The sequence below is a fragment of the Hyperolius riggenbachi genome, chromosome 2 (genome assembly GCF_040937935.1).
Source record: "Hyperolius riggenbachi isolate aHypRig1 chromosome 2, aHypRig1.pri, whole genome shotgun sequence".
Classification (NCBI taxonomy): domain Eukaryota; kingdom Metazoa; phylum Chordata; class Amphibia; order Anura; family Hyperoliidae; genus Hyperolius; species Hyperolius riggenbachi.
In genome coordinates this window covers 332,587,638-332,608,692 of record NC_090647.1, presented here as the reverse complement: position 1 = coordinate 332,608,692, position 21,055 = coordinate 332,587,638, and positions in this window count along the sequence as shown.

The following is a 21,055-nucleotide window of genomic DNA, read 5'->3' as shown; positions in this document are numbered from 1 at the left end:
GCTGTGTTTCACATGTATTTATCTGTTTAAAGTTGACCTGAACTATAACATAGAACAGAAGGAAAGCATACAATACAATACAATAACATTTGTAAAGCGCTTTTCTCCCATAGGACTCAAAGTGCATCAAATGTAGAGATGTCGCGAACCTCCGATTTTCGGTTCGCGAAAGGTTCGGTTCGCCGAAAAGTTCGCAAACCGCAATATACTTTAATGGGGATGCGAACTTTGAAAAATAGAAAAAATTATGCTGGCCACAAAAGTGATGGAAAAGATGTTTCAAGGGGTCTAACACCTGGAGGGGGGCATGGCGGAGTGGGATACATGCCCAAAGTCCCGGGGAAAAATCTGGATGTGACGCAAAGCAGCGTTTTAAGGGCAGAAATGACATTGAATGCTAAATTGCAGGCCTAAAGTGCTTAAAAACATCTTGCATGTGTATACATCAATCAGGGAGTGTAATTAGAGTTCTGCTTCACACTGACGCACCAAACTCACTGTGTAACGCACCGCAAACAGCTGTTTGGGTAGTGACGGCCATGCTGGATTGGTGAGCACCATGGCGAGAGTGTAGGCCGTGGCGGTTTTCAAGCCCATATGGTCGCCGGGCTGTGGTAGCTCAATGATAGAACAACAGTGACTGTCCAGCTGATCAAATTTGGTCTGTCCACAATGAAGCAACGACCTTATTATCTTCTTGTATGTAGGTAGGCATAGGTAGGTGTCCCAGTAGTTAGCTAGGCATAGGTAGGAGTCCCAGTATAGGTAGGTAGGCATAGGTAGGAGTCCCAGTATAGGTAGGTAGATATAGGTAGGTGTCCCAGTAGTTAGCTAGGCATAGGTAGGAGACCCAGTATAGGTAGGTAGGCATAGGTAGGTGTCCCAGTAGTTAGCTAGGCATAGGTAGGAGACCCAGTATAGGTAGGTAGGCATAGGTAGGTGTCCCAGTAGTTAGCTAGGCATAGGTAGGAGACCCAGTATAGGTAGGTAGGCATAGGTAGGTGTCCCAGTAGTTAGCTAGGCATAGGTAGGAGACCCAGTATAGGTAGGTAGGCATAGGTAGGTGTCCCAGTAGTTAGCTAAGCATAGGTAGGTGTCCCAGTAGTTAGCTAGGCATAGGTAGGAGTCCCAGTATAGGTAGGTAGGCATAGGTAGAAGTCCCAGTATAGGTAGGTAGGCATAGGTAGGTGCCTCAGTAGTTAGCTAGACATAGGTAGGAGACTCAGTAGTTAGCTAGGCATAGGTAGGAGACCCAGTATAGGTAGGTAGGCATAGGTAGGTCCCCTAGTATAGGTAGGTAGGTAGGTGTCCCCGTATAGGTAAGTAGGTGCCCCAGTAGTTAGGTAGGCATAGGTAGGTGTCCCAGTATAGATAGTTAGGCAGGGCCTGGCTGGTACAGTAATAACAATTACCAAGGTCCAGCTGCAACAGATAGGGCTGTATAATTCAGTGAGCAACACACACAAAAATAACATCAGGAAAACATTAGAGCTCTCAAAAGAGCCAAAGTTGACCCTCATAGTGCATTATGGGTCAAATCGTAACTTCTGCAAAAGTTCGCTTGGTCCAGGCGAACGCGAACCCCCAAAGTTCGCCTGGAACCGTTTGCCGGCGAAACGTTCGCTACATCTCTAATCAAATGCACCCTGTGCGTATTTAGAGAGTTTAGCCTGTGCAATTCCCTCTCATCTGAGACTAAGCGCAGGTTGTAATTCGATCCCTCAGCGTTGTCAGCTGCCTGCCAAGGCAGAGAGGTAATTAGTAAACACAGGATTCTAACAATATGTTTGCTTCCATGAAGTTATTATGCTGTTGCATACATTTTAGAGCAGAGAGGAAGTTCTGAGTTCAGGTCCACTTTAATGTATAGGACTAAACTGAATTGACTGCCTTTTTATCAGCAGTAGTGGATTTTCACTTTACCCCATTATATGTGACAATTCATGTGTCTTTACCACAAAACACAATAAATGACTCAAATATGCTAAAAAGTCACCAACACACTCTTTATACTGTCCAACATAATAGATTGAATAGCGTGAGAAAACTCGGAGAAGCCGCCGCGTGTACAGGCGGCAGGGCGGCTGATTCCGCGTCCAGCGCGGCGGTTTCCACGCAGCAACGCATGTCTGGGTCGGCTGGGATCTCTAGTGCACCTGGATGGAGAGCTACGCACGCGCGCGCCAGAAGTCAGGACCTTTATGCCAGCAGGAGATGTGTCAGCTGACCAGGATGATCAGCTGATTCCTGCTGGACTCCTGATTGGCTGAGTGGTTCGGGCGGGGCGGCAGAGTCCTGCAACTATATATACAGCTTGCTTGTCAGTTGCTGGTTGTCTTGCGATCACTACGTGGAAGCACTCAGACCTTAGTCAGATCATACAGTGTGTTTGAACCAGGAGGACCTGGGAATTCACACTGAGCCAGATTACTTGTGTTATTATTCTGTTATACTTCAGACTAGTTCCAGGGTGTAGAGACCACGGACCTCACACCCAAGACTAGAGAACTTGTGTTATCATTCTGTTATACTTCAGACTAGTTCCAGGGTGTAGAGACCACAGACCTCACACCCAAGACTAGGGAACTTGTGTTATCATTCTGTTATACTTCAGACTAGTTCCAGGGTGTAGAGACCACGGACCTCACACCCAAGACTAGGGAACTTGTGTTATCATTCTGTTATACTTCAGACTAGTTCCAGGGTGTAGAGACCATGGACCTCACACCCAAGACTAGGCATTGTTTGATATTTGTTATGACTTGTTGCTTTCCTGACTATCCCTCTGCTTTCTGATTCGGTACCACGCATATCTGATATACCGTTGCCAAACCCTGCCTGCCCTGGATACCGAATCAGCCTTCTGTCTTGTGTACGTTGTCTGTCCGTGTGTTGCAGACCTGGCTTGCTCGACCTCGAGAGCTATCTCTTTCCACTAAAGAGATAGTCTCCAGATCAGTCAGTGACATCCACCTCCAGGTGTCACTCACTCTCTGATCCTTCCTACCTTCAGCCTGACTCCACCCCTTGGAGAGTCTCAGGCTGCTGGAAGGTTTCTGTACTCTCAATAGCAGTACTTCCTGTACTGCCTAGGGCCACCTGCTCATCAGGTGGGTTACTCAAAGTCACACTGTTACACCAAACACTCACTATATACTTATTTAGAGGTGTCCAGAGGTTAGCACTATATCTGTATTATTGGTGATTCTGCAGATCATCCATAATCGGGTACAGATCCTCTCTGCGAGCTGACACCGATCGTTACAAATAGCTTTTAAAAAATGGAGATGATACATAAAATAGCCATAAGTAAGTGTGGCACCCACTTTCTATAAATGTTAAGATATGGAGAGGAAAATTGTCAATCTCTCAGAATCCATATTCACCTTGCAGATCATTACATTCATTTTTAATTTAATAGAATTAGTAGCGTTCTGAAGCTAAAAATAACCCTAAATGAAACCTCCACACCAGCTATATCTTGATCATCATGAAGAGGATGTGCATTGAAAAGCTTTGAACTTTATCTCAACAACTTAAAATCTACAATTAAGTGTGTAAAATCTGTAAAAGTAGGAATGTATCCTGAATGCTGATCTGATGTTTAAAGAGATCAGCGTGAACGTTATTACTGCATTCATCCTAGTAAATCAGCTTCCTTGAGTTTGATTTACATAGTGAACCATTTCTTGTATGAACACATATAGCAAATATAGTCAACAATAAGGGGCAGGCTCTTTTCTGATAGTGCCTGCTCACTGATTTTGTATTTCTGTTCTTTTCATCACAGTCAAGATGACTGCAGTCTGTGAACCTTGAATGCACTCCCAGCTGCAATTACATTCTGCTTATCAGGAGCTCTTGGCTGGTAAACTGAAATTTATGGCTCTTGGTAATTAATGTAGATAGTATACAGGAGATCAATTTAAAACTAACTATCGACCCCTGCTATTACTACTGTGACCCCCGGATGCTTAATCCTATATATATATATATATATATATATATATATATATATATATATATATATATATATATATATATATATATATATATATATATATATATATATAGTGTGTGTATGTATATCCTACTAATACAATAAATGGGAAAGTTCGGATGTTTGGATGTTTGTTACTCGATCACGCAGAAACGGCTGAACGGATTTGAATGAAATTTGGCACACACATAGTACATTACCTGGAATAAAGTATAGGATACTTTTTATTCCCATAACCAAAAAGGGGGCGGAGACAAATACAAATTTCACTGGAAAATGTAAACTGCAGCCATTCTTACACTGTTAATGGTAGGGTTCTCAAACTTTGCACAGTTGGTTACTGGGTGACTGGGATTAATATTAATGAAAGTGGGTGGAGTCTATAAAAGCCAATCAAAATTAACCTATTGATTTTCAAGGGGAATATTTACATTGCTGCCATTCTTGCACTGTTAATGGCTCAAGCCTCAAACCTGGTACAGTTGATCATTTGCTGACTAGGGTTCAATTTCAGAAAGGGGGTGGAGCCACAAAAAGCCAATTAGATTTGTTTCATTCCAATGCAAATTATTGATGCCAAACACTGCAAAGCTCACAAACTTGGTCATTAAGTAATTGTGTGTTAGGGTTAGAAAAGTGGGCACAGCCAACACCAGCCAAATACATAAGCGGGCAACGCCGGGTCATAAGTGGGCGAAGACAAATACAAATTTTACTGGGAAAATGTAAACAGCAGCCATTCTTACACTGTTAATGGTAGGGTTCTCAAACTTTGCACAGTTGGTTACTGGGTGACTGGGGTTAATATTCAGAAAAGTGGGTGGAGCCTGCAAAAGGCAATAAAAAATTACCTATTGATTTTTCAGGGGAATATTTCATTGATGCCATTCTTGCACTGTTAATGGCACAAGCCTCAAACCTGGTACAGTTGATCATTGGGTGACTGGAGGTTACATTTATAAAAGGGGGTGGAGCCAAAAACTGCCAATATGATTTGTTTCATTTTAATGCAGGTTATTGATGCCAAAGACCGCAAATCTCATAAACTTGGTCATTGAGTAATTGATTAATTGTGTGTTAGGGTTAGGAAAAGTGGGCGCAGCCAGCACCTGCAAAATACATAATCGGGCAATGCCGGGTCTAATGTTGGGCGAACACCTGGATGTTCGTGTTCGGGAAAGTTCACCGAACATGGCCGCAATGTTCGGCATGTTCGGGCCGAACCCCGAACTCCCCGAACATCCCGCTTTTGGGGGCCCTATGGGGTCGCAGGCATAAGGGGGGAGCATGCCCCGATCGCGGGGGGGGGGGTCGGAAATTCCCCCCACCCCCTCCGCTAGCGCTCCCCCCTCTGCCCGCTTCCCCATACAAAAGTTTCAGGAAGTACCGGTCCGGTGGTAGTGGGTGGCTGGCAGTGGGCGGCACTGTGAAGTGAGTGACTGAGGAGGAGGAGTCCGGAGAGTGACGCGTTGAGGGAGGCCGGGCAGCGGGCGGTTCAGCAGTAGTACGGTACTACTGCTGAACCGCCCGCTGCCCGGCCTCCCTCAACGCATCACTCTCCGGACTCCTCCTCCTCAGTCACTCACTTCACAGTGCCGCCCACTGCCAGCCACCCACTACCACCGGACCGGTACTTCCTGAAACTTTTGTATGGGGAAGCGGGCAGAGGGGGGAGTGCTAGCGGAGGGGGTGGGGGGAATTTCCGACCCTCCCCCCGCGATCGGAGCATGCTCCCCCCTTATGCCTGCGACCCCATAGGGGGGCAGTATTCGGCCGAACAGGGCCCTGTTCGGCGGCCATTTAGTAGTTCGGGGCGAACCCGAACTTAAAAGGCCGAACACCATCAGGTGTTCGGCTGAACGCGAACATCACCCGAACAGGGTGATGTTCTGCAGAACCCGAACAGTGGCGAACACTGTTCGCCCAACACTAGCCGGGTCATCAGTAGGCGGAGACAAATGCAAATTTCACTGAGAAAATGTAAACTGCAGAGATTCTTACACTTTTAATGGTAGGGTTCTCAACTTTGCACAATTGGTCACTGGGTGACTGGGATTAATATTCAGAGAAATGGATGGAGCCTACAAAAGCCAATCAAAATTCACATATTGATTTTCAAGGGGAATATGTAATTGCTACCATTCTTGCACTGTTAATGGCACAAGCCTTAAACCTGGTACAGTTGGTCATTGGGTGACTGGGGTTCAAATTCAGACAAAGGGGTGGAGCCACAAACAGCCAATCAGATTTGTTTAATCTCAATGCAAATTATTGATGCCAAAGACCGCAAAGCTCACAAACTTAGTTATTGAGTAATTGTGTGTTAGGGATAGAAATAGTAGGCGGAGCCAACACCAGCCAAATACATACCTGAACAATGTTAGGAAATAAGTGGATGGAGAGAAATACAAATTTCATTGCGCAAATGTAAACTGCAGCTATTCTTACACTGTTAATGGTAGGGTTCTCAAACTTTGCACAGTTGGTCACTGGGTGACTGGGATTAATATTCAGAAAAGTGGGTAGTGCCTATAAAAGCCAATCAAAATCCACCTATTGATTTTTAAGGGGAATATTTAATTGCTGCCATTCTTGCACTGTTAATCACCTGTACCTGGTACAGTTGGCCATTGGGTGATTGGGGTTCAAATTCAGAAAAGAGGTGGAGCCACATCCAATCAGATTAATTTTATTTCATTGCAATATATTGATGCCAAAGACTGCAAAGCTCACATACTAGGTCATTAAGTAATTGTGTGTTAGGGTTAGGAAAAGTGGGCAGAGCCAACACCAGCCAAATACATACCCGGGCGTCCAGCTAATATATATATATATATACATATATATATATATATACATATATATATATATATATATATATATATATACAGTGGGATGCGAAGGTTTGGGCAGCCTTGTTAATCGTCATGATTTTCCTGTATAAATCGTCAGCTGTTACGATAAAAAATGTCAGTTAAATATAGGGATGGGACGACGAATCCGGCGAATTCACTAATTCCTCGAATATTGGGAAATATTCAAGATTTGTGAATTCGAATCCCGACGCCATTTACCACTATCCGAATCTGCCGAATCCCGACGCTGCATCGACGCGCATCCGCCGCTCGCACTCGTCCTCCTCCGACCCCCCTGTGCCTCCTCCGCTCGCCCGCCCGCATAGTTAGTAGCAACTCACCTATCCAGAGCGGAGCGCAGAGCGGTAGACCTCTCGCTGACTTCCTGGTTCCCTCTAGTGACGGCTTTTACAATGACGTCATCAGTAAACTAGACTAGGGGGAAGCGGTAAGTACCGAAGAGGTCTGCTGCTCTGCGCTCCATGGTAAAGGTGAGTAGATACTTATTTATGCAGGGGGCATGAGCTGAGGTGGCACGGGGGACGGAGGAGGCTGTGGGGGGTTGGGGGGGCTACCTACATAAAGGCCCCTATACCTACCTACCTACCTACACTTAAAGCCCTATACCCTGCTACATATACTGAAGGTCCCTTTACCTACCTATCTACCTACCTACCTACAGGCCCCTATACCTACCTACCTAAAGGCCCCTATACCTACCTACATACCTACCTATACTTAAGGCCCTATACCCTGCTACCTATACTGAAGGTCCCTTTACCTACCTACCTACCTAAAGGCCCCTATACCTACCTACCTACCTAAAGGCCCCTATACCTACCTACCTACCTACCTATACTTAAGGCCCTATACCCTGCTACCTATACTGAAGGTCCCTTTACCTACCTACCTATTCTGAAGGCACATGTACCTTACTACCTATACTGAAGGCCCCTATACTTAGCTACCTACCTATACTGAAGGTACATATACCTTGCTACCTATACTGAAGCCCCCTATACCTTGATACCTATACTACAGGCACACGTACCTTGCTACCGATACTGAAGGCACACGTACCTTGCTACCGATACTGAAGGCACACGTACCTTGCTACCGATACTGAAGGCCCCTATACCCTGCTACCTATACTGAAAGCCCATATACCCTGCTATCTATACTGAAGGCCCTTATACCCTGCTACCTATACTGAAGGCCTATATACCTTGCTACCTATACTGAAAGCTACCAATATTGAAGGCACCCATACCTAGCTAGCTATACTGAAGGCACCTTTACCTCGCAACCTATACTGTTGGTACCTATGCCTGGGTACCTATACTGCGGTAAGCTATACCACCGATCGTACAATTCTTATGTGCAGGATTCGTTAGATTCGGGATTCAAAAGGTTTGAGATGTTCGAGAACTGTAACGATCGGTGTCAGCACACAGAGAGAATCTGATTATTGGTTATCTGCAGTATCACCAAGAATGCAGATATATACCTGATTATGGATGATCTGCAGAATCACCAATAATACAGATATAGCACTAACCTTTGGACACCTGTATGTAATCGTGAGTGTTTGGTGTAACAGTATGACTTTGAGTAACCCACCTGCAGAGCAGGTGATTTTAGGCAGTATGGGCAATACTGCTCTAGAGAGTACAGAAACCTCCCAGCAGCCTGAGACTCTCCAAGGGGTGGAGTCAGGCTGAAGGTGGGAAGGACCAGAGAGTGAGTGACACCTGAAGGTGGATGTCACTGACAGATCTGGAGACTATCTCTTAAAGGGAGATATAGCTCTCGAGCAACACACGGACAGACAAAGTACAAAGACAGAAAGCTGATTCGGTATCCAAGACAGGCAGGGGTTGGCAACGGAATAACAGATATGCGTGGTACCGAATCAGAGAGCAGAGGAATAGTCAGGAAAGCAATAGGTCATAACAAATATCAAACAATGCCTAGTCTTGGGTGTGAGGTCCTTGGTCTCTACACCCTGGAACTAGGCTGATGTATAACAGAGTGATAACACAAGTTCCCTAGTCTTGGGTGTGAGGTCCGTGGTCTCTACACCCTGGAACTAGTCTGAAGTATAACAGAATGATAACACAAGTTCCCTAGTCTTGGGTGTGAGGTCTGTGGTCTCTACACCCTGGAACTAGTCTGAAGTATAACAGAATGATAACAATAGTAGTAATCTGGCTCAGTGTGAATTCCCAGGTCCTCCTGGTTCAAACACACTGTTGGATCTGACTAAGGTCTGAGTGCTTCCACGTAGTGTTCGCAATGGCAGACAACTTGTGAGTGGCCAGCTGTAACTATATATAGAGCAGCGCTCTCTGGCGCCACCCCTAAGTGATGAACCAATGGTTACCAGCTCTGAGGTCAGCTGACCGGCCTGTTCAGCTGATCCCTCCTTGGCCATCATAAAAGTTCTGCCCCACAGCGCGCGCTGCACCTATGTGCACTAACAGACTCAGCCACACCAGATGCACGCTGCTGCGTGCAACCCGCCGCGCTGGACCCGGAACCAGCCGCCTTGCTGTCCATACATGCAAAGGCTTTTCCGCGTTCTTTCAGATTATCAGACGCACGCCTCCACGTGCAAATCGCCGCGCCGGACGCGGAATCAGCCGCCTTGCTATCAGCACACGCGGCGGCTTTTCCGCGTTCTCTCACAAGAACCTTTTTAGATTCGGATCCAGATTCGGATTCGAATAAATTGTGGATTCGTCCCATCCCTAGTTAAATATATCATATAGGAGACACGCACAGTGATATTTGAGAAGTGAAATGACGTTTATTGGATTTACAGAAAGTGTGCAATCATTGTTTAAACAAATTAGGCAGGTGCATAATTTTAGGCACCACAAAAAAGAAATGAAATCAATATTTAGTAGATCCTCCTTTTGCAGAAATTACAGCCTCTAAATGCTTCCTGTAGGTTCCAATGAGAGTCTGGATTCTGGTTGAAGGTATTTTGGACCATTCCTCTCTTTACAAAACATCTCTAGTTCATTCAGGTTTGATGGCTTCCGAGCATGGACAGCTCTCTTTACCTCACACCACAGATTTTCAATTATATTCAGGTCTGGGAACTGAGATGGCCATTGCAGAATGTTGTACTTGTTTCTCTGCATGAATGCCTTAGTGGATTTTGAGCATTGTCTTATTGAAAGATCCAGCCCCGGCACAGCTTCAGCTTTGTTGGGTTCGGCGCCAAAACGATTTGGAGTGCATAAGTAGGTAGGTAGCCAGGTACAGGTAGGGTATCTAGGTATGGTTGCCCCAGTATAGGGAGTATGGTTGCCCAAGTATAGGTAGTATAGTTACCCCAGCATAGCTAGTATAGTTGCACCAGTATAGGGAGTATAGTTGCCCCAGTATAGCAAGTATAGTTGCCTCAGTATAGGGAGTATAGCTGCCCCAGTATAGGTAGTATAGTTACCCCAGGATAGCAAGTATAGTTGCCCCAGTATAGGGAGTATAGCTGCCTCAGTATAGCAAGTATAGCTGTCCCAGTATAGGTAGTATAGCTGCCCCAGTATAGGGAGTATACTTGCCTGTGGCAATTTTGCACACGCAATCACGTTATCGATCGGGTGAACTTTGGACATGTACACACGATTAGTGTTGGGCAAACACCTGGATGTTCGGGTTCGCGAACGTTCGCCGAACATGGCCGCGATGTTCGGGTGTTCGCGCCGAACTCCGAACATAATGGAAGTCAATGGGGACCCGAACTTTCGTGCTTTGTAAAGCCTCCTTACATGCTACATACCCCAAATTTACAGGGTATGTGCACCTTGGGAGTGGGTACAAGAGGGGAAAAATTTAGCAAAAAGAGCTTATAGTTTTTGAGAAAATCGATTTTAAAGTTTCAAAGGGAAAACTGTCTTTTAAATGCGGGAAATGTCTGTTTTCTTTGCACAGGTAGCATGCATTTTGCCGCCATGCAGTCATAAATGTAATAAAGATAAGAGGTTCCATAAACAGGGACCGGCAACGCTACACCAGCAGCAGCACACATGATGGAACAGGAGGAGGCGCAGGAGGAGAAGGCCACGCTTTGAGACACAACAACCCAGGCCTTGCATGAGGACAAGAAGCATGCGGATAGCATGCATTTTGCCGCCATGCAGTCATAAATGTAATAAAGATAAGAGGTTCGATAAACAGGGACCGGCAACGCTACACCAGCAGCAGCACACGTGATGGAACAGGAGGAGGCGCAGGAGGAGAAGGCCACGCTTTGAGACACAACAACCCAGGCCTTGCATGAGGACAAGAAGAAGCGTGCGGATAGCATGCTTTTTGCCGCCATGCAGTCATAAATGTAATAAAGATAAGAGGTTCCATAAACAGGGACCGGCAACGCTACACCAGCAGCAGCACACGTGATGGAACAGGAGGAGGCGCAGGAGGAGAAGGCCACGCTTTGAGACACAACAACCCAGGCCTTGCATGAGGACAAGAAGCATGCGGATAGCATGCATTTTGCCGCCATGCAGTCATAAATGTAATAAAGATAAGAGGTTCGATAAACAGGGACCGGCAACGCTACACCAGCAGCAGCACACGTGATGGAACAGGAGGAGGCGCAGGAGGAGAAGGCCACGCTTTGAGACACAACAACCCAGGCCTTGCATGAGGACAAGAAGAAGCGTGCGGATAGCATGCTTTTTGCCGCCATGCAGTCATAAATGTAATAAAGATAAGAGGTTCCATAAACAGGGACCGGCACTGCTAACCCAGCAGCAGCACACGTGATGGAACAGGAGGAGGCGCAGGAGGAGAAGGCCACGCTTTCAGACACAACAACCCAGGCCTTGCATGAGGACAAGAAGCATGCGGATAGCATGCTTTTTGCCGCCATGCAGTCATAAATGTAATAAAGATAAGAGGTTCAATAAACAGGGACCGGAAACGCTAACCCATCACAGATGGTCATTGTTCATGTTACTTGGTTGGGGTCCAGGAGTGTTGCACACACAGAGTGGCAGTAAACTCAATGCTATATAGTGTGGGTGAGCGGTGTACTACTATTCCCAGCAGCGACACAGAGCACGATGCTATATAGGGTGAGCGGTGTACTACTGTTCCCAGATGACACACAGAGTGGCAGTAAACACAATGCTATATAGTGTGGCTGAGCGGTGTACTACTATTCCCAGCAGACACACAGAGTGGCAGTAAACACAATGCTATATAGTGTGGGTGAGCGGTGTACTACTATTCCCAGCAGCGACATAGAGCACAATGCTATACATTGTGAGCGGTGTACTACTGTTCCCAGCAGACACACAGAGTGGCAGTAAACACAATGCTATATAGTGTGGCTGAGCGGTGTACTACTATTCCCAGCAGACACACAGAGTGGCAGTAAACACAATGCTATATAGTGCGGGTGAGCGGTGTACTACTATTCCCAGCAGCGACACAGAGCACAATGCTATACAGGGTGAGCGGTGTACTACTGTTCCCAGCAGACACACAGAGTGGCAGTAAACACAATGCTATATAGTGTGGCTGAGCGGTGTACTACTATTCCCAGCAGACACACAGAGTGGCAGTAAACACAATGCTATATAGTGTGGGTGAGCGGTGTACTACTATTCCCAGCAGCGACACAGAGCACAATGCTATACAGGGTGAGCGGTGTACTACTGTTCCCAGCAGAGAGACACAGAGTGGCAGTAAACACAATGCTATATAGTGTGGGTGAGCGGTGTACTACTATTCCCAACAGCGACACAATGACCGGGGGACCCTGGCTAGCCTGGCTGGAGAGAGAACTACCCTGCCTGCCTACCCAAAGCTAAACCCACAGACAAATGGCGGAGAAATGACGTGGATCGGGTATTTATTTACCCGAACCACGTGACCCGTTCGGCCAATCAGAGCGCGTTCGGGTCCGAACCACGTGACACGTTCGGCAAATCACAGCGCTAGCCGCACGTTCGGGGAACGTTCGGCCATGCGCTCTTAGTTCGGCCATATGGCCGAACAGTTTGGCCGAACACCATCAGGTGTTCGGCCGAACTCGAACATCACCCGAACAGGGTGATGTTCTGCAGAACCCGAACAGTGGCGAACACTGTTCGCCCAACACTACACACGATGCAACATCCCGTCCAATCACCAATAAGTTCTATGATTAACATAGTAAAGATCCCAGGGGGTAATGAGCAATCTGTAAAAAATGATGCAGCTTGTACAGGAGAGAATGGTGCATACTCATTATGTGACACTACTTTATTGGCTGATTTTTCATGATGCATGCATATAGTGTCAGTTTTTGCAAAAAGATCTGCAATACTTGGAATATGGTTTTTGCTGCAAAAATATTTTTGCCAATGTCGCCTGTTGATCACAAGTCTGGATTGATTGGATTGCTACCTGCTGGGGAGACATAATAAAAAAATAAATAATAAACAGCAACTGTAATAATTACAATCATAGTTCTTTTCATAATATTGCGAATAGCATCCCGTTTCAAGCTGGTAAAAGATAAAAAAATAAAAATTCTTAGTACTGGATATGTGCATTTTTACTATGTATTTGTATCTGTTATATTATGTTATGTTAAATGTGCTATTTGTGTTGTTATTCATGCTGCATAAATGTTTGCGATGGTCAGCAGTAATGTTGAAATGATGATAGGAGAATGTCAAAACATTAGCTTATTATGTTCACCGCGTGTCTATACAGCAATATACTGAAATCAATTTATTACTTTACAAGCAGTGTGTTGGAGAGGAAATGCCTTCATGCTCTCTCTCTTTGGGTCACTGCCCAGTGATACTGCAGGTTTTACTGATGTCTAGGAGAGCATTCCCAGGGTGAGAAAGGTTTTCTGCAATGAGAAACATCATTCCATCATGAAAATATACTCTCTGTTATAGTAAACCAAATGTTTAAGGTTTATGAAATTGTTACAATAATGGTATTAGATAGTGGGCCTATTTATAAAGGCACAAAACTGTTGGTTATGCAGAAAACTGCCATTGTTTCTTCAATTCTTCACATTCATGAAGTAGTTGTCAACTGAAAAATTACTTTTTAGTGTCCATTGCATTTGGTCACAACCAAACACTTTACCATTATTTAAAGGGACTTAAAAGCAGATCTACATACATATTTTGAAAGCAATCCACTTAAAAAAAAAATAAGCTTCATAGATAAGGGAGAGGTATAGTTTGTGTGTTGTGTAATATCAATTTTGTTTTTTTGATCCTATCAAAAATGATATTCAAATAACACATATGAAATAATTTGAATACATTACACTAAGCAGGGATTACAATAGTGGCTGGAGTAGCCAATAGCAACCAACCATCTGTCTATCTAGCCTTATACATATTTGTTTCTGTTCTCCTAATGTGATTATTTTTTGCATTTGTACAATTAACAAGGTACAATAAGCAAGGGTGCCAGAAAAAAAAATGAAATTTCACGCAAAAACGCTAGGACAAGTGTGTTCCTTTTTTTAAAATTACACTTAAGTCAAGAAAAATCAAATATATTTTGCCTTGGAGGGGAATGGAGAGTTGTATTATGTAATAAGAAAAGTTATAAAACAATTTACTTCTGCAATGTTGCCCAAGTCACAGGAATTAACAGTCTTAGTCAAAAACAATCATGGCACATGGAAAAAATGTAGCAATACACTGGAAATCTGTATAACAGAAGGTGGGTTGCAAGTCTTGCATGACATGTCCATGCCTGTAAATCACACCATTAATTTTTAAGTGTGCATATATAGCTTTTGGTTTTTATGGAAATGCATGCTCAGTGCAGGAGAATCTCTAGTCTGTATACTCCTCCTGTTTGGCAGTACTTAGTGAGAATACTTCTGTCAGCCTGATGCCTTGTAGCTTTGTACCTGCGTGCTTTTGTTATTGATTGCTCTTGTTCCTTATGACTCTTGATCCACTGCTACTGTTTCTGTCCTGGCTTGTCTGACCACTGCTGCTATCTGCCTGCACTGACCTCTGGCCTGTGACCTTAACATTGCCTGCCATTTGCCAGCATTGACCTTGGGCTGTGATGTTGACTATACAATTTATTGGAACTCGAGCTTAACCCTGTTTTGTCTAGACTTCAAAAGGGCAAAAATCTGTGAGTTCTCTGCATCAGAATGACCTGGTGCCCAGTAGATTTACCACCCTTTCTGGGGTAAAGATATTGGGCTCCTATTAGACCCTGCTCCATACACAAATCTGCATTACCTGCTGTTACCTTATCAAATCTTAACAACTACATTTACTTAATTTTTTTAATAAAATTACTCTGTATAGTGTTTGTATTTTTGTAGTCATGCAGTTCATCCAGTTATACGGGGGTATTTCACCATTTGTTCAGTACCTAACTTCCAAGTTAATGCTGCTATATTATATAAGAGAGGTTTAACATTTGTTTTGTATCTGACTCACTTACAAATTAATGTTACAGTTTTTATTAAAAAACAAACAAAACACTGCACTTAGTGTCTGTATGTGCATAGTCACAATAACTATTCAGTTACAAAGGAGATCTGATTTTAAATTCTTGGTGGCTTCCAGTGATTGAAATACATTCAACCACACTTATTTTTCAGCCAGTCCAACATAAAGGGGCTGCAGTGAAGAGTATAGGGGTGGTAGAGGGAAAAGAGAATACTAGCTAGAGGAAAAAGACCAAGAAATAATGCATAAGCACTTATCTTGAGCCATCTCCTAGGTAGCAGGAAAAAAAGGGCACAGGACAAGGGTGGACGAAAAGGGCGCCGCCATAGACTTTAATGCAATTATCGTTAATACGGCGAAAAAAAGCAGAAAAAAGGGCGTTGCAAAAAATATATTTAACAACATTAGAACATTATAGTTTTTGAAGTAGTTATCTTTTTAGAAGCTTGCAACGTTATAGTTTTTGTCATATTATTTTGTTTATATATACAGATTTAACGTTTTCAAAGGTATTATCATTTTTATGTGTAAAAGCATATTTCTCCAGAGGTAGTGGTTAGGGTTAGGCACCACCAGGTGGTTATCGTTAACAAAGATTGACTATGATGTTTATCGTTATCAGATTTCGTTAACAACCATTTCGTTATCAAGTCCGACCCTTTTTTCACTGCACCCTTTTTTCATGCACGCATCTCTTAGCAAGTACTGCTTTGTTAAATCTAGTGAGGAGGAAAAGGGGTAGTAGATGATGAGGTACGTGACTCAATTTATAATGAAGGCATTGGCCAGTAGGGATGATCGGAAAGTGCAATTTCTGATTCCGCGGAGATACGGAATTCCGTCAGAACGAAATTCCGTAACCGTTATATTCCGGCGGAATTCTGTGGAATTTCGCGTTCCGGCGGTACAATTCACTAATCTCATTTAAAACTTCTTTTTTTTAAACATCGTAGGCCATGGGTTCCACCGGTCATTTTTTTTTTTTGGACAGCAGGAGTTGTCGTAGGCCATGGGACCTAGAGGTGGTTCCACGGCAGTCATAAAAATTTTTTGTTTGCAGCAGCAGGAGTTGTCGTAGGCCATGGGACCTAGAGGTGGTTCCATGGCAGTCATAACAATTTTTGTTTGCAGCATCAGGAGTTATCGTAGGCCAATTATTGTAGTCATCTTATTATTGTATTGTATCATTATCTTATGAATCAGTGAGAGGGGCCTTGTAATTGTCACTGATCCATGACTCATTCATTTTTATGAACATTAGTATGTCCACATTGTCTATGGACAGACGGGTCCGTTGGTCGGTGACCATCCCACCTGCAGCTCTAAATACTCGCTCAGAAAGAACACTGGTGGCGGGGCATGCAAGAACCTCCAGTGCATACTGAGCGAGTTCAGGCCAGGTATCCAATTGTTTTGTCCAATACTCCATGGGGTCATCATTACTCTCCACATTGTCTGGAGCTCTGGCCGACCCCAAGTAATCATTCACCATACGGGCCAGCCGCTGGTGGTGACCACTTTGTCCGCTGGTGGTGCTGCTGCTAGAAGGAGTATCTGCCATTGGCTGATAAAATTCCTTCAGCATACTCAGCAGGTTCACAGATTGGCTATTGGTGCTTCTGCTGGGAGTGGGACGAGCAGACCTTTGCTGAGTGTGATGAGGCTTGGTAGCTTGGGCCTGGGATACAGGTTCAGGAAACGCATCTTCTACCCAACGAAGAAGGGCATCCTGGCTGTGGCTCATCCTGGCATCTGCTTGGGAGGGGGGTATGAACTGGTGCATTTTCTCCTTGCACCGGGGATCTAAGATGGTGGCCACCCACATGTCGAGTCTTGATTTTAGAGTTTTAATCCAGGGATCCTTACGGAGGCACTGGAGCATATGTGCAGCCATAGGGAAGAGATGTCTGCCATTTATCACCTCTTCCTGGCTGTCAGAACTGTCGTCATGCTGCACATCATCTGAATCTTCTTCCCACCCACGGACAATGGGCTCTTCCGCTTCCACAAGCTCTGCCTCCTCATCCCGGACTGGAGCATGCTAACTCACTCCCCTACTTGACTGACCACTGTTCAGTAGGGCTTCCTCCCCCTGTTCGAGCAGTTTGTGAAGAGCCTTCTCCAGCCTGAAGACAAGAGGGAGCACCTTCTGATATGTTGCAGTGCTCCTCACTGACCACTTTTGTTGCCTGCTCAAACGGCTCCAACACTTTGCACACCTGTCCAATCAGCTGCCACTGGTCCCCAGTAATGTATTCCAGTGGCCCTGTTCTGGTGGAAGATGTCTGAGACAGGTATAGCCTGACCTCCATGCGCTGCTCCCATAACCTCTCTAGCATGTGGAGGGTGGAATTCCACTGCATCGGACAATCGGAAATAAGCCTGTGCTGCGGCAGGCTATGGCGGTGCTGCAGCTGTTTCAAGGCCGCATGGCAGATGTGGTGCGATGAATGTGGGCTGGCACTTTTCGCGCTGAGGCCACAGCGTCCTCCAACCCATCAAAAGTCTGTAAAAACTTTTGGACTACAAGGTTGAAGACGTGGGCCAAGCAAGGTAAGTGGGTATAGCCATCTTCCGAAATGGTGGCCAGCATGTTGACACCATTATCAGACACCACTACACCTGTGTCCAGTTTTCGGGGGGTCAGCCACTGCCGTATCTGATCGTGTAAGGCTGCAAGGATTACAGATCCGGTTTGCCTGTTCTCGTATATGGATACCAGTTTCAGCACTGCTTGGCATTGATGGTGCTGCAGACCAGTGTAGGAGCGGGACCACTTGCTGGGAGGCTCAGCAACAGCAGACTGGCCTTGGACAAAACAGGTAGCAGAGGGAAGTGAAACAGGCCTCCCCTTCAACCCACGTGCGGCACCACCAGCTGAGATGCCCCAGATCTTACACCCTCCTCATCAGCACCATGGAGGGTGACCCAATGGGTGGTAACAGTTAGATACTTTCCCTGCCCATGCCTGCTGCTTCAGCCATCCATAGTGAAATGCACCTTGCCACCGACAGTGTGAGCCATAGACCGGCCGTCACACTCCACAATGTGCTGGTGAAGGGCAGGGATAGCATTCCTGGCAAAATAATGGCGGCTGGGGATCCGCCATTGTGGAGCAACACTGTTCATCAGTCTGCAGAAGGGGGCACAGTCCACAAACTGGTAGGGCAGCTGCTGTTGGCCCAACAGCCTTGCCAGGAGCGCATTATTTTTCACCACAAACGGATCACTTGCAGGGAGCATCCGCTTCCTCTGCAACATTTCTGGCACAGAGGCCTGACGCTGGAACACTGGTGATTCAGAGGAAACCAACAAAGGTGATGACGAAGTGCTTGCCGAGGTCTGGAGCCCTCTTCCAGCCTGGCATGCAGAGGGATTTGAAGTGTAATGGGACTGAGCAGGTTGGATAGGGACCGGACAAGTAGAAAAAGAAGAGGAGGGGCCTGTTGCTGCTGCTTTTCCTCCACCCATCTTATTGAAATTTTTTACATATTCAAACTCACGTCTTTGGTGGTTGCGCAGATGGCTTATCAGCCCTGAAGTGCCGAACCCGCTGCCCGATTAGCCTCTGCTCACCGATTTACGGCACACAGAACAGACTGCCCTGGATTCGTCCTCTTCAAGTACAGTAAAAAAAATTCCATGCAGGGGATGTGTGTGCACGTGGAACAGTGGTGCGACCTGTTCTAGCACCTCGATGCTCAGCAGTAGACTGGTGGCGGGTACTGACAGATGGGAAAGCACTTGCAGGCTGCTGGCCAACCGTCTGCTCTGTTCCTCCAAGCTGCTCATGCCTGCTAGTGCCTGACCCACCCGATGGCGACCACGTCTGATCAGCCGTCTCATCATCCAAAATATCATCCAGTTCAATAAGTGACTCTTCTGGACCTTCCACCTGGCCACCAAACACCTCTGTAGTTGACTGGTGGTGATGTTGACTGGTGACACTGGATGAAGAAAACACAGGGGCCATTTCTGTCACCACAGAACCCATCACTTCTTCGGACCTTGGTCCCATGGTCTCCTCCAATGCTTCATCCCAATCCTTCTGCGCATCTCTCTCATCGACATAGGTGTGCTTTACTTCTGGAGGGGAGTTCTGGGAGGAAACAACCTCGTCAAGAAAAGCAGCTGCGGTCGGGTTCTGGTCATGAGGAACCTGGCGGCTGGTGCTGCTGCAACTAGCTTCAAGTTCCTCAGACTGGGTAGAGCATTCCTGATCTAAATAATCCACAACTCTCTTCACCTCCTGCTCTGTCAAAAATGTTCTGCGTGTGAACACAGGGAAGACATCTCTGACCAGGGGGGGACGCTTCCTTCTGCTGCTGCCACTTTCAACCTGATCACATACTTGACGTGATCCACCAACACCACCATCACTCCATTTCCTTTTAGGAGTGGCAGGAAATTGCTGCTGCTCTAGCTCCATTATTTTGGGGCAACAAACTTTATTGGGGAAGGGGTATGAGTGACAGAACAGATCAGAAAATAAGGGGGTGAAATAAAGAAAATAAATAAAAAAAACAAAATAAAGAAAACAAAAAAAATGAACTTAGAGAACAAAACAAAACAAAACAACTTGCACTACACTCAACTAATCAATCACCTAACTCACTCTCACTCTGTCAAACACTAAGCCTGTGGCCTGGCTAGCTCTGTGTAACCCTCTCCACACAGCAACTAGTACTAGCACACTACACTACAATCTATCACTCAAACTAAAAATCCACTGTCACTCTCTCAGTCACAGATACACCTAGCTACTACTACTACTAATATAGCTCACACTCTATCTAACTCTCTCTCACAGAGTCTTTAAAAAGACTTTTGGTTTATATACAGTCTTTAAAAAGACTTTTGTTTTATGTTAAAACAACTAACATGGGTCTGTCTCTCCTCTCTCTCTCCAACACCAGACTGAAACCCACAAGCTTCGTGACTGCACAGCTCTCTTATATACAAAATGGGTGGGATAGCTGCTGATAGGTAGCTAGGAAGCAGGTTGCTAACATAGGATTGGTTGGTTTTTCTTAAGACTCTAATTGGTGCAGAAATTCCGATTTTCATGCAGAAATCCTGTTGTTTACATTTAGAAGCTTCTGTCTAGGGTCTTCCTTCTGATTGGCTGAAAAAATCCGCATTCCGACGGAATCCCGCATAGCAATTCCGGAATTTCTGCTTAGCTCTTTAGCAATTCCGTTCCGATGCGGAAGAACGGAATTGCCAATTTCTGACCGGAATCGCTGAAAATGGAATCCCGCGGAATGCGGTGAGTACCCCTATTGGCCAGCTCCATCACAAGAAGCTGAAGAAAAGGAAGAAAATGCAGAATGTAGCACATATGCAGCATCCTGGGAGAGGTAGTAGGGTGTCCAGGAGAACAGGAACTTTGCTGAATGGACATTCTTTAAATTCTTTGCTTCTGACCAAATCTCCTCTTTTAACCACCCAGGTAGTGTTTTAATATCTAGTTGCATGAGGTCTGGTATTAGTCATGGAGAGAATTCAAAGACATAACAACAAAAGTTGTTCAGGTAATACCTTTAATGACTAACTGTACAAGATTTTTCTGCAAGCTTTCGAAACTTTAAGTTTCATCTTCAGGCATGTTTCAGAATAGGTTCAGATGGTTCTGAACCAGTTCTGAAACATGCCTGAAGAAGAAGCTCAAAGTTTTGAAAGCTTGCAGAAAAATCTTGTAAAGTTAGTCATTAAAGGTATCACCTAAACGACTTTTGTTGTTA